At 35.1% G+C, this 12,744-nt stretch overlaps 1 long non-coding RNA gene across 1 annotated transcript; it reads left to right on the top strand.

Moving 5' to 3' along the window:
* Nucleotides 1–1,630: 1,630 nt before the first annotated feature.
* LOC120527541 lies at nucleotides 1,631–9,300 on the top strand. Its single transcript, XR_005633361.1, has 3 exons — nucleotides 1,631–1,717; nucleotides 3,122–3,256; nucleotides 7,881–9,300. It is a non-coding gene; the product is annotated as an uncharacterized LOC120527541 (long non-coding RNA).
* Nucleotides 9,301–12,744: the final 3,444 nt, after the last annotated feature.

The raw sequence follows: 12,744 nt of genomic DNA, 5'->3' as shown, positions 1-12,744 counted from the left end.
TATATGAGTGTGCATATATACACACATAGACATACATATAAAAATATACACACACACACACACACAGTATGCTACACCTCTTTATATATAAGGAAGCACAGTGCCACAGTAGTGCTGCCTCACATATCCAATACCCTGGGTTCAGATAGCACAACTGGATGTTGTTCTTGTAGAATCTAAAATGCTTCCCATCTCCACTTATTTTTACCTCTTGATACTCTAGTCTTTCCACCACATCCCCAAAGACAGGCAGATGATACACTAACTGGTGATTCCATATTGGCCCCTATTTGAGTGTGAATGTGAGCACTCTGATAGATTGGCACTGGCTCTGGTCCCATGACCTTGAGTTAGATTTAGTCGGTTTTAAATAGAGTTGCGTGTATGTATGTATATATGTTTTTTGTTATATATATATATATATACAGTATATATATATATATATATATATATATATATATATATATATATATATATATATTAGAGAGAGAGAGAGTTCTGGTTCAATATTTGGCTAAAGCTGTCTGAGTAGATTTAACCCATTATTGTGACTGCGTGGATTTTCTTCTTGGTGGTTTTACTCCTAAGACAGATAGGCTGATTTCGAATTACTAGTGAAATTGACCTATTTCAGGATGGTATGGGTGTGTGTGTGGCACCTTGTTCATGGATGTCTTTTTTCTCTGAGCTGCAAACTCACTGCCCACACAAAATTGAATTAGTGGGGTTAGGAAATGGATGAATGGTCATGCTGATAAATAAGTATCAGGAAAGAGCAAAGGTCTTCACTTTCAGAGAAATTCAGGATTCACATAGTAGATGTATTAATTTCATAAACCAGAAGGTTGTCTTTTTTTGCTCACACATGTCCACCTAGAACTTTGAAACTAAAGGACATGAATGGTGCACTAAATAATGGCATAAGCAGTATTAATAACCATAAACTATTCACTATCATTGATATATATGGATATATTGTTTAACATTCTTTGCAATTTTGGTGTTGTGGAGTTAGTAAAGGGTGTTAATATTATTTTACACGGTTTATGAGCAAGATTCTCTAATGCGTGTGTCTCTGAATGTTAAATGTAATCACGATAAGAGACCTACTGTGTTTCCATTTGCCAGTTTCATCTGCGCTGAAAAGAATTAAGTGTACTATTACCTGCAAATGGTTAAATATCTAAAAGAGCCCCCCTTTCTCTCTAGACTGATTCTGAGATGGTTGGGTCTGATTTGCATGTATTTGAATAATGAATGTCATTTGCATGCTTGCCGGGCAGGCTGTACCATGAGAACAGACAAGGGAACGTGCCCATGTGATCAGTTGATTGGCAGCGTTTGTTTGTGGGGTGTGGGTGCGGGTGCTGGCTGTAGTTTTTTTTTTTTTTTCATGATCGATGGTATGGGTTAAATATTGAGTATTTTATTTTTTTCCTTTTTTATTTCATGGTTCACTAACAGGTTTTGACTTATGGCTTTGTTTCTGTGTTTCTCCTAAAGCAGATTGCCAGGCCAAACCAAAAAAAAAAAACATATATGATTAAGCGAAGCAGAGAGAATGAAAGGAGCAGCTCGGCTTCTAATTCTACACCACCACCCCCTAACACACAAACACCACATTCCCCGCCCCGCTTATGTGACGAAGCCTCGGAAAAAGATGCTGCTGAGACCACCATCTTAGAAAGCTGGCATAAAATGGATGTGCTTTATGCAGGTAAATATTACAGCAACAGCAGCTGAATGCATCACAGTCCACAGGATCTCCTCTTTTATTGTTTCTAAGAACCCATCTGCCATCTGTATTGCCCTTTAGGTAGCTGGCATTATCAGATGGGAGAAGTGGAAAGCTTTTGTTTTAATCACCAACTGCTGAATTTCTATTTCACACGTGTTTTTTTTTTCTTTGAATGAGTGTCCCTCTCACTTTATTGAATATGTAAACAATATGAAAATGAATTCATTTAGCTTATTTAGTGTTATTCAGTTTTGTTGTCTAATGTAGGCTGAAGTGATTGTAAGTAGCCATACTTCTATATTTTACACAAGATTCAGTACCATCACTGTTTCCATGCCACACACAAAATATTACAATTTACAAATGGCTTTTTGGGGTCACAATGCATTAGCTCACTTGCTATTTTTACACATTTTTTCTTTCTTTCTTTTCTTTTCTTTTTTTTTTTTTTTACAAATGAACTATGCATGTTACAATCATCAAATGAAATAGGGGTGCTCTTATAATACATCAAGATTATTTTTAATTCACAGTCTTATGGAATTGTCTTTTAGTAGCTATATACACTGTGTAGCCATAGAAATTCGACATGAAGCAAACTATCATTTTACTGCCAATCAACGTATCTTTTTCTGTAAAGAAATTAATGGCTGAACATTTAAATAATATAACAGTGTATGGAATTCCAGTAACAAAAATTATACACACACACATAGATTTTCAAGTAATCCACTGTAGAACGTATACAGGTATTTTTTTGAAAAATAAAATGCTTCTTAATATTATAAGGTGTTAGACATGAAATGCTTAATTTAATATCATAAGGTGCTAGAAGGATACACATTTATGAAACAAATACGTATTTAAATACCTTTATTTATACACGTGATTCTTCTTCACAGTAAAACATCAGATTGTATTGACCTGCAAAATTATTTCTAGGAAATCGAAATTGAAGACAGAACTCAAGTCGATTAAAAATGCATAGAAGGAAACACTTTTTAAATTTCTAAGCTATCTAGTATTGATTGTTGTATACATAAAATAATAAAGTTATTATCAGAAAAGGCCTATGGTACTCAAGGCCATAAAAGCCCTTGTTGTAATAAGTGTATGTGTGGATTAACCTGGTTTGGGAAAAGAAGGAAAGATGGATGAATGTGGATCATGAAGAATTTTTCACGTTTTAAAACATTTTACCAAATATTTTTCATTCAGATAAAAACAGAAACAAAGCTTATGCAGGAGCAATTCTCTTAAGTTCTCTTCTAGTGGCTTGCTCTGCCAAGCACTTCCTTGAGTTGGATTGGTTTTCTGTTTTTGATGTTTCTTGCACTTTCTTCTTGTTCTTTTTCTTAACTTTGTTTTTTCCACTCTTTGCAGTGATTACAGAGCTTTATAACGGACGTCACTGCCGCGGCACAGGATAAGAATTCACCTTTTCCGTCTGCGATTTTCACCATCCGCCTCCAAGAGTGCCTGCAGGACTTGTCAATGTGGAAGACAATGCTTGAACAGGTCAGTTATGGGTCTCTTTTCACCTAAGTGAGGTACACTAAGGAAAGCAGTGATGCAAGTTAGTATCATGTTTTTAAAACTTTAATGGTTCTTTAAGTGTTCATTGAAATCAGCATGTCAAACCTAAGAGAAGGAACAACGTTCATTGAAAAAATCTTGTAGCAAATTTTCCAAAACTGCTAAAACTAAAACCAATTTTGAAATCTAATAATATATGTATTAAGAAATAAAATGCATAGTGTAAATTAGTTCTGCCATTTTAATTAATTACCGTTACAGTATTGCTGCCTCACAGCTCCGGAGAACCCATTCAAACCCTAGCCCAGCCATGGACAGTGTGGTGTTTGAATGGCTCCCCATGGCTTTGTGGGTTTTCTTTCCTTACATCCCAAAAGATATTCGAGTTAGGGAAGTTGGTGTGCTCACACTCAGTGTGCTCATGAGTGCATTGTAATGGACTGGTGTCCTTTTCCTGGGTCAGAGCTATGTGTTGCTGGGATAGGTGTGTGTGTCGATCCCTGCTATCGAGTAATAATAAAAAGAATTCAGAAAATGGATAGAAGGATGGATTTTGTTGAAATGATAATGACTCAGTTTGTCTGTGGGGCTTTGTGAAAGTTTCCAGAAATTACTTAACACAGAAGGAAACAAATTTTATGTAATGATGCCAAATTCAACACACGTTGATACAATATACAACACAATATATTTGGTTTTCAAGTTTGTATTTTTCATAAAGTTGATAGCTAAAAAAGCAAGTGCAGATGGTGTCATGGTCTTAAAAAATTTCCCAATGTTGGTAACTGGGAAAGGCATTCTAATACATAACTTGAGGAAGATATTAACAAAGTCCAGTCTAAGTTTGATCACAATTTGCTAAATCTGAAAGCCTATCTGATATTGTTGTTTTTCTTTCAAATACTGATTCCAGATAATCTTACGCCAGTTTGCCATAATCAGTTCAAAGACAGTTAAGCTATAATGAAAGGTTTAGAGCTACAAAAATCTTTATTAAGCTTCCTACAGCATTTCTTCTTGTAGCGACAAAGTAGCAGTCCCATTACTGGAGCAGAGGCATTCTCTAATGTAGTTTGGTTGTTTAAAAACGTATTAAATATGCCACAGACGCTGGTGTTTACTTTCCATTTCTTTGCATGTGTTGATCTTTAGATTGTCTTACACAGCGTTGATATTGTCCGAATCACTGCAAATGGTTATTGAGGGCAGAAGGTCAAAAAGGTTAAAACTGCTTAACTAAAATGCCGATTAGAGCATTCTGGAAAGGATTATCCAGTACAGTAAACAATGGTGACTATTGTTACAGTAATCAAAAAAGCTTCTTTTCTTTAAAATATTGACCGAAGCAGAAGGCTTTGTTGTAGTTTGCACTGCATTGTATGGGGAGAATGGTCAGCAGTCTGCATGCCAGAGAAGCCTCTTTACCTTTCATGCACACATGTTAAAGAAATTTTTGAACGTTTCTTCAAATGGGAAACACACATAAAAGTTAACAAAATGGCATTCATTAGAAAAGCATCAGAAATTAAATGTGTTCAATAAAAAACGAATAACGTCCTGCAGGAATGTCGTAATTTGGGGCCAACTAAAAATGAAGTTTTGTAAATAAAAATAAACATAAGTTTGTGAGCTTAATCACAAAATTAAAATATCAATTTGAGAGAAAATGATTTTTTCTTGTTATCTCCACTGCTTTACAGTTGTTACGAGGCCAGAACAGCCAACCCCCCCTCCAAAACTGCAATGCTGGTGATGTACAAAAACTTCTCACTAGGCCCCTGTCCTCTCCACCGTCTCTCTGTCCTTCATGACTGAAGGGGCCGGCTGAGTTGTGGTCCTTTTCTCCTCCCTTGTTTCAGGGAGCCTGGGAATGACTTCAAGTTCAAGGCCAAGCTGCCTATTGAGATGACAGGCTGGCTGTTTGCTCAGCCCTCCTTTCTATTCACCCCATTCAAGGGAGCTGCCGGTCACAGTTGCATACTAAGCATACTGATATCCCAAGCCAGCCTTTCTTTATAGGCAGACAAGGGCTGAGGGGGGTTGGACTGTGCATAAATAAAATAAATAAATAAAATTCTGCGCACGATGGTTGTTGAACAATCTGCATCCCATGAATACCACCCACCCCCCCGACTCACACCCTCCTGCCAGACTGCTATTCAGCCAAGTCACAACACAGACCCCCTTATTCTACAAAGCTTAAGGCCCGTGTTGGTGCGTGTCTAGGATGGCATGCCACTGTCACTGTAAATAAGACACAAATGTTGAGAAAGGGTAATTCACTGCCTTTGTGAGGCATGCGTGCCAGACAGCCTGGAGGATTTCTCCTTGCTTTGTTGGAAACCTCCACAGAAAAGCAGTACATTTTGTGCTACAATAAAATGTCAGAAAGTGATAGAGTTTTTGTACATTTTGCAACTTTCTGGCAATAATAGACTGTGTTGTATTCATTTTTTATCTTTGGGTGTGTTGTGTTTTGAAATAATAGCAACAAAAATGATTTTTTTTTTTTGTGTTTAGGATGATATATACAATAGAAAAAGTAACACAAGTTTGTTCAAGAACAACTTTTATTGATTATCATTTTTTAATACCTTAATTAAAGTAAACTTCTCATTAAACCACACTAGACAGTCTTTGATCCAGACAGCAGAAGCAGTCAAAAGAAAGAAAGAAAGAAAGAAAGAAAGAAAGAAAGAAAGGTTATTCTCCATCTAGACCAGAAAAGAGATTTATTTGGAATTTGTTATGTTGTTGATATATATTGTACTCATACTTTAAAAAAATCACTACATCTATAAATGATTCTCTCTATAATAACTGTTTACTTAAAATGAAGCAGTATGTACCCCTTTGTAATAAATGATAGATATTTGTGGGGTAGTACAGTAAAGTGTATAACAGAAATGAGTTGAGATTTGAATTCTTCTGGATATCAACCATGTGCCTTAAAGCTGAGGTACACTTGCATTAAAAGTACCGCACAAAGCCATTGAGAGATGTGATCAGATCTAAAAATATGACCTTTCTGAACAATTGGTTTTGCTCTGAAAACACCAGTCTCCTAAAACCTGTCACTAAAAGTTCTCAGTGCACAAAAAGGTTAATTTACCCTGCAAATCCAGCCGCCCTCACTAGCTTATGTTACTTCTCTAAAGCTTTGTAATTCCTGCAGTCCAAAACTGTACTGTTTTTAGCTTTAATCACATCACATGCTTTTGCTTTGCATTAGTGAATCAGGTACCAGCCTCGTGTGGGTTTAAACTTCGTCCTCAATCCCTTTCTAATAAGAATGCAGGTTTGGTAGAAATCTTTGGAAAAAGACCGTGCCCAAGAGAAAATGTTCAATGTATATAGCACATTCCTGGTTTTAATTGCACATCACTATATAAAAAATGCATTTTTCATTTTATTTAGTATCCTGAATGCACCTTTATTTTTCATAGGCACTGTTACACAAGGTTACACACTTAACCATATTATTGTTTATTATTGTATACTATTTTTTCCTGCCATGGAAGCATTTCCACATCCCTGCTTAAAAATAATTCATACATATATGAAATCAAAAGTAAAGAACAAAAATAATATGATAAGATAAATTCTGCAGGGCATCACACTCTTCTCTAAGAAATGGTTCTTTTGTTAGCACTCTTAGTTAACTTCCAAATTCTCCTGTTCCTCTTTTCAAAACTGTAAATAGAAGACACTTAAACTTTAGAGGAAGATGACGCATGGCTTGACTGTTTATGTTGGTTTGTTTGAGTTTGCACACACGAGCAGCTGTAGAAAGTTTCACATCGTCGTCATTAGGACTTGCGTCTCTAGTCAACATCAGTGGCGGTAGGAACATCGCAAGTCTTTCATGTCTGCTGCCGAGCTCTTGGCTCCAGTATGTCCAGCTGACACGAGTTAGCAGGATAGAGGAAGATGTCTTCTCATAACAGTATTTCAACGTTATTTATACTAATGACTCCTCTAAATATTACATTTAATAAACTAGAACCACATTTGCAACATCTGGAAATTTCTGAATATTGTTTCGAAAAACAATTATATGAAGGAATTTTCCATCTTCTCTTCCACCATATATGTTTCTCCATGTGGATCTCTCTGTTTAAAACTTTTATAGCTTTAGCATCATGTGACCTTGAATAAAATGCTTTTTTATGCTACAAATGAAAAACTTAAGTACATGTGAACTCAATCTGGATTTAAGTGTGAATTATTATTTATGTTTTTCTTTATACGTTGGTTTTGTCATTTGGTGTGGACAGCAAAGAAAGAATTTTTTGTTTGAATGTATCCTTGCATGTATACAAAGTCATTTATAAAGACTAATTAGGGCAGCATACTGATTACTGAATAGTGCTTATTTTTACTGCTTGCTGCATCAGTAACCATTGTCTCTTTGTATATTTTATTCCCCCTTCAAATAAAAAGTAAAGCTGAGTGATCCTCAAACATTCAAAACTGTACTTTTTACATGCTATTCACATGTGCATTTAAGAACTCGACTTTTCAGTAATATTTTATGTCTTAAAACAGCACAAAATAGATATTAAAATTGATGACATTAATTTTTTTCCCCATCTTTTTCTTGTAGTATCAACAAGAAACAGGGAGAGAAGATCAGTTGCTTTAAGCTTATCCCACTAAAAGAAATGACCACCAGACTTACCGATGAACATCTCCCTGTTTGTCAGCTTTCTCTGCATTTGCAAACGTCTGATGGAAGACATCGAAAACCGAACTGATCCAAGAGGAGGAGACCACTGCTATTTCTATCGGACATGAATGTCTCAAAAATTGTAATTGCACTCACTTTCCTGTCTTGATGCTTCATAAATCGAAGGAGTGAAACCTGCAATATGGACAAGTTGTAAAGCATTGCATTTATTCCTTAAATGTCCTACTTGTTGATCAATTGATTCTATTGACCGTCCTCAAATAAATATCTAAAATGTATATATAAACACAATATTCACTATGGACAACAACATTGAATACTTAACATGGGTGGAAGTAAGTGATCTTCACTTAGCCCAACTACTTATTAGATGGAAAAAATTGTGTTTTCTTTGCACAATCAAGAAACGTTAAGAAATGATTGATTCAGATCATTAGGGAAAGTGTTGCAGTGTGAACCTAAACTTAATTGCCATTGTAGATTCAAACTATAAAACCCCCATGAAACCTAATATGTGACACTCATTGTCATGTTTAAACTGCTTTTGGTAAGACGTTACTTGTAATAGCATGTATTTAAAGACAAATATTGAACTACACAAATTACAACAATTGCTAAGCATGGTCACAAATCTAGAAAATAAATAAATAATCATGTAAATGTATTGTTCATGAACTTGATTACCAAACAGTTCTGTGTCTTTTGTTTTAATTTCCAAATAAAAGGTGGTGAGCAGGTCCTTAGAGTGGCCCTCTGTTTCCTGCTCAAGACTGACCATCTTTGTATACAATCATGTTTTAGGTTTTTCTTTTTCGCAGCAGTTTTTATAGAAATTAAAACAAAAGATATGGAATGGCTTGAAAATTAAGTTCACTGAACAATATATGCTTAGCAATTGTTGTGTTATACTTTACTGTTACTATTTATCTTCTGTCTTTGTTATCTTTATATTTTCTTGAGTTGATGTTTCTGAAAACAATTGGCGGCTATTGTGGTTGCTCATATTCAGTAATGGTCATCCACCTGCATTTGATTAAAGAGAATCCCCCTTGAAACATCTTGCGCTAAGGGTATACTGTACCAATATCCAGCGGTGTGCTAAGAAATGTTGCTGCTAGTCTAGGTAGAAACTGGAAGAGGGGCTGATAACTGCAAGTGGTGGGCATTCTGGCACACGTCAGGCACTGATTAGGACTGTAAATATTTTTTATTTGTAAAGTGTTAACATTTGTCTATTGGTACACTTGTCAATAATTACCCAATAAACCTATGTACCTGTAAACGTATTGGCAAGTATTTTTCAGTTAGCTTGACATCTTAGTGAAAAAAAAAAAAATGAGGTCAAAATGGAGTCCTTAGAGCATTTAGGAGGCCGTACTTTGCCAAATGTTTACGTCTTATGACAAGAGTAGTGAGAGCACATGAAGCTAAGCCACAAATACCTAAAGTGAACATTTCCACAGAAAAAGGATCTCCAGTCGAAGACTTTAGCTAAGCGTTGAGGGCTGAGAAGTAGCAATGCTAAAAGATCCATGAGGGGATGTGTATATTTAAAGCAGCATACATTGAAATGGCTATATCACTCGTGAAATAAAACACTGTACTGGTTTAAATTTCATTTGCAAGGAAGCACAGTGATGAGTTGTAAATGGTGACACTTTTCAGAAGAATGTTATGATTGGTATGTTAACTATTACATCGAACTAAAACAATCAAAAGTGATTTTATGATTCTGTTCATTTTATTTCTATGCAGTTTCACACACTACCATAAAGACGGTTAGTGTGGGTATATAATAATACATATTTTAAATAGTCTGACTTAAAAACACATGTAACTAATTAGTAATGACAAGTGAGGACCTCTTCTCCAATAGGACTTTTTGCCTCAAATTTTATATAGACTTTCTTTTGTATTTTGAGTGGCAGTCAGTAATCTGTATGAATGAAGTGACGCCACAATCTGCTTGAATTTTGAATTGTCCAGCAGAGATTATTGGCTAATATTTTGGTTGAAACCAAAAGGTCAAGGTAATCACTCTCTCCACGAAATCCTAATGGATGCGTTGGTGGTGAGGGGACTAATGGATGGGTAGCAAAAAATGTAAATCCATAAACTGAAAGTTTTGCCGGCACTGAGTACGAGTGTTTCAGATAATTTGTTATTCTGTGTAGTCTTGAATCTTAAAAAACAAGGCCCTCATCCTTTATGTAAAATACTCAGAACTCAAGAGATTATCAGATTCATTTTGTAATTTTACGTCAGTACTAATAGTTGAAGTGTTAAGATGAATATTAATATTACACCTTTTAGGACCTTTATGCAGATTTTCCTTGTATTACTTCCACTTGATCATTTGTGTCCACTGATACATTGATAATTTTGGGAAAAAGTTGCAAAATTCACAATATGTAAAATTATCTAAGTTTGTGTTATAAGTTGTAATTTACAGTATTTAAATTCTTTCTGTTTTAGACTTTTAAGAAAGATGTGAATTTATTTGTATACTGACTGTAAATTATTTAAAAGGGTTGAGTTGTGTATAAAGCAAATATTTGTAGCCACGCTGATCTTATAAGTTTCGGAAACAATTGCTTTACATTATGTTTAATGTCCATATTTAGATTACAGAATATTTTAATTTTGTTGGTTTTTAAATATTTCCTTTGAATATTCCAATTGTCTCAGAATTTTAATGTACATATTTTTGGATTTGATATTGTGTACCTTCTTGTTAAAAATTTTCTACAAATAAAAAAAACTGTTTTCAACTTTATTGTACACATTTTTTTCTTCGCAATAACATTAAAAGTAACTTCCGGTTGGGTTTTTGTGCTTTTAATTCAGTTGCTCTTTTGTATCACAAAGACAATATTCAAATATTAATGGCACTTCTTCACCTGAATCAAGCACAACATTCAGTATCCATTCAGCTTTATGAACTCTGCCACAGTTTAACACGGCCAAACTCTTGGATTGTACGCATAACCTAAAACGTGCTATTGAATGTTAGTGTTGTAGCCACAGAGATTCAGGGTTTCGAGTTTGAATCCTGTGCCCAGTAACTGTCTTTGTGTACTCCTCCCATATTCCAAAGACACGTATCTTAGGTTTCTTGGAGATTCTAAACCGGTCCTATGTGTTTGTGAGTATGGATGTGGATGCTGAGATCAATACGCGCCTATTCTGTGACAGATGCCTTTGGAATTGCAACACTGACTTGAATTAAGATGGTTTAAGAATGTTAAGTTTTTATAATATGATAATCCATGATACTGAATCTGATCATGTTGCTAAATAATTCTCAGATGTTCAAGACCATCCTAATAATTTGGGCTGGGGTTTCTTACTTAACCAAGATGTGCTTCCATTGCTTGCTTACTTGTAACTGTATTTTTCTAAGGTACTTCTACTATTAGGGTATACAGTATGGTAAGTGCAATTTCTAATGCTCTGACTAACATGCTTCTTGAACAATACAGTGCACATTAAAATGTAAAGATCTGTGAAGGGAAGAATATAGCAAGAGGTTTCAAGAATAGGTATGGATATACAGTAGGTTAGCTGGGAGAAGAAGGTAGAAGGAATACTTAAGACATCTGGTTTCTTATGTGGAAATGGATTGAGCCATCATGTTCTGGTAAGAAGGAATGATGGTTGGAGAAACATTACAAAAATGCACAACAAAGTTGAGAAGGATACCCAGCGATTAAGCTGTGAGTGTAATACACAGTGCTGGTTTCAGCAAGCGCTGTTCTGTTCAACAAGATGTTGGCTTGGTTGCCTAGCAATGGCTCTTACAACTTTCTATGCAGTTGATTTCCACTTTTTATTAAAATGGTGTTTATAGGATCTGTGCTTTTTATATGCTCAGAATCAATGCTTTTGATGCCCAGGTTTTCTGCTTTCATTGTTCATATCTTTAAATCTTCAACATGTAATTATGTGACCACAGGTTGCCTTAGCCTATGGAGACTTTCTGTCTCTTGGAGGTCTAATGCTATGTCTCTGTTTTTTGGTTTTTCCTTTTAGTTTTCCACTGTAGGAATTCATATCCATCTCACCTGGTTCCTCAGTCAGCTGTTTGTGTTTCATTTCAAGGTGACCTGGTAGTCACTTTGTACTCAAGGCTCAACAGATGGCATCTGGTTAGTACTTTTGGCAGAAACCCACCTGCTTAGAGGTGTGACAGAATCCTGATATTGTGAAGTTATTTGACTGAAAATGGTATACCCGCTTGTGTTTTTGTAACACAGTAAACATATTTCAGTACCCCTGCATTTAGTTTTAATGAAAATAATTGCACATAGCGAAAATGGAATTGTCTACTTTTTCTTTCATCATGATTACAAGTGTCAATTTTTTTTTTCATAATTCATCTTATTAGCTTTTCATTTTGGAGTATATTTTCATGTTTTTAAAGGGATATCAAAAGTAAAAAAAAAAGAAAAAAACTATTATATGACTAAAGAACTACTATTAATGTAGCATGTAATCATTTAATCACATTATATTTTACAGTTTTAGGGGTAATTATTGACTCTGACCTGAATTTTAAATCACATAATAATCAGATCACTAGGACAGCAATTTTCACTTAAGAAATATAGCAAAAGTTTGATCCCCTATAATTTTGTAAGATGCTGAAAAATTATTCACGCTTTTGTTTTTTAATTGACTAGATTACTGTAACGCATTCCTCTCAGGACTATCCACAAAAGACATCAATCAGTTACAACTACTGCAGAATGCAGCTGCCAAATCTGAGCACATCTCTCCA

Source organism: Polypterus senegalus, chromosome 1 (genome assembly GCF_016835505.1).
Source record: "Polypterus senegalus isolate Bchr_013 chromosome 1, ASM1683550v1, whole genome shotgun sequence".
Lineage (NCBI taxonomy): Eukaryota > Metazoa > Chordata > Cladistia > Polypteriformes > Polypteridae > Polypterus > Polypterus senegalus.
This window is presented reverse-complemented; position numbering and strand designations above follow the sequence as displayed.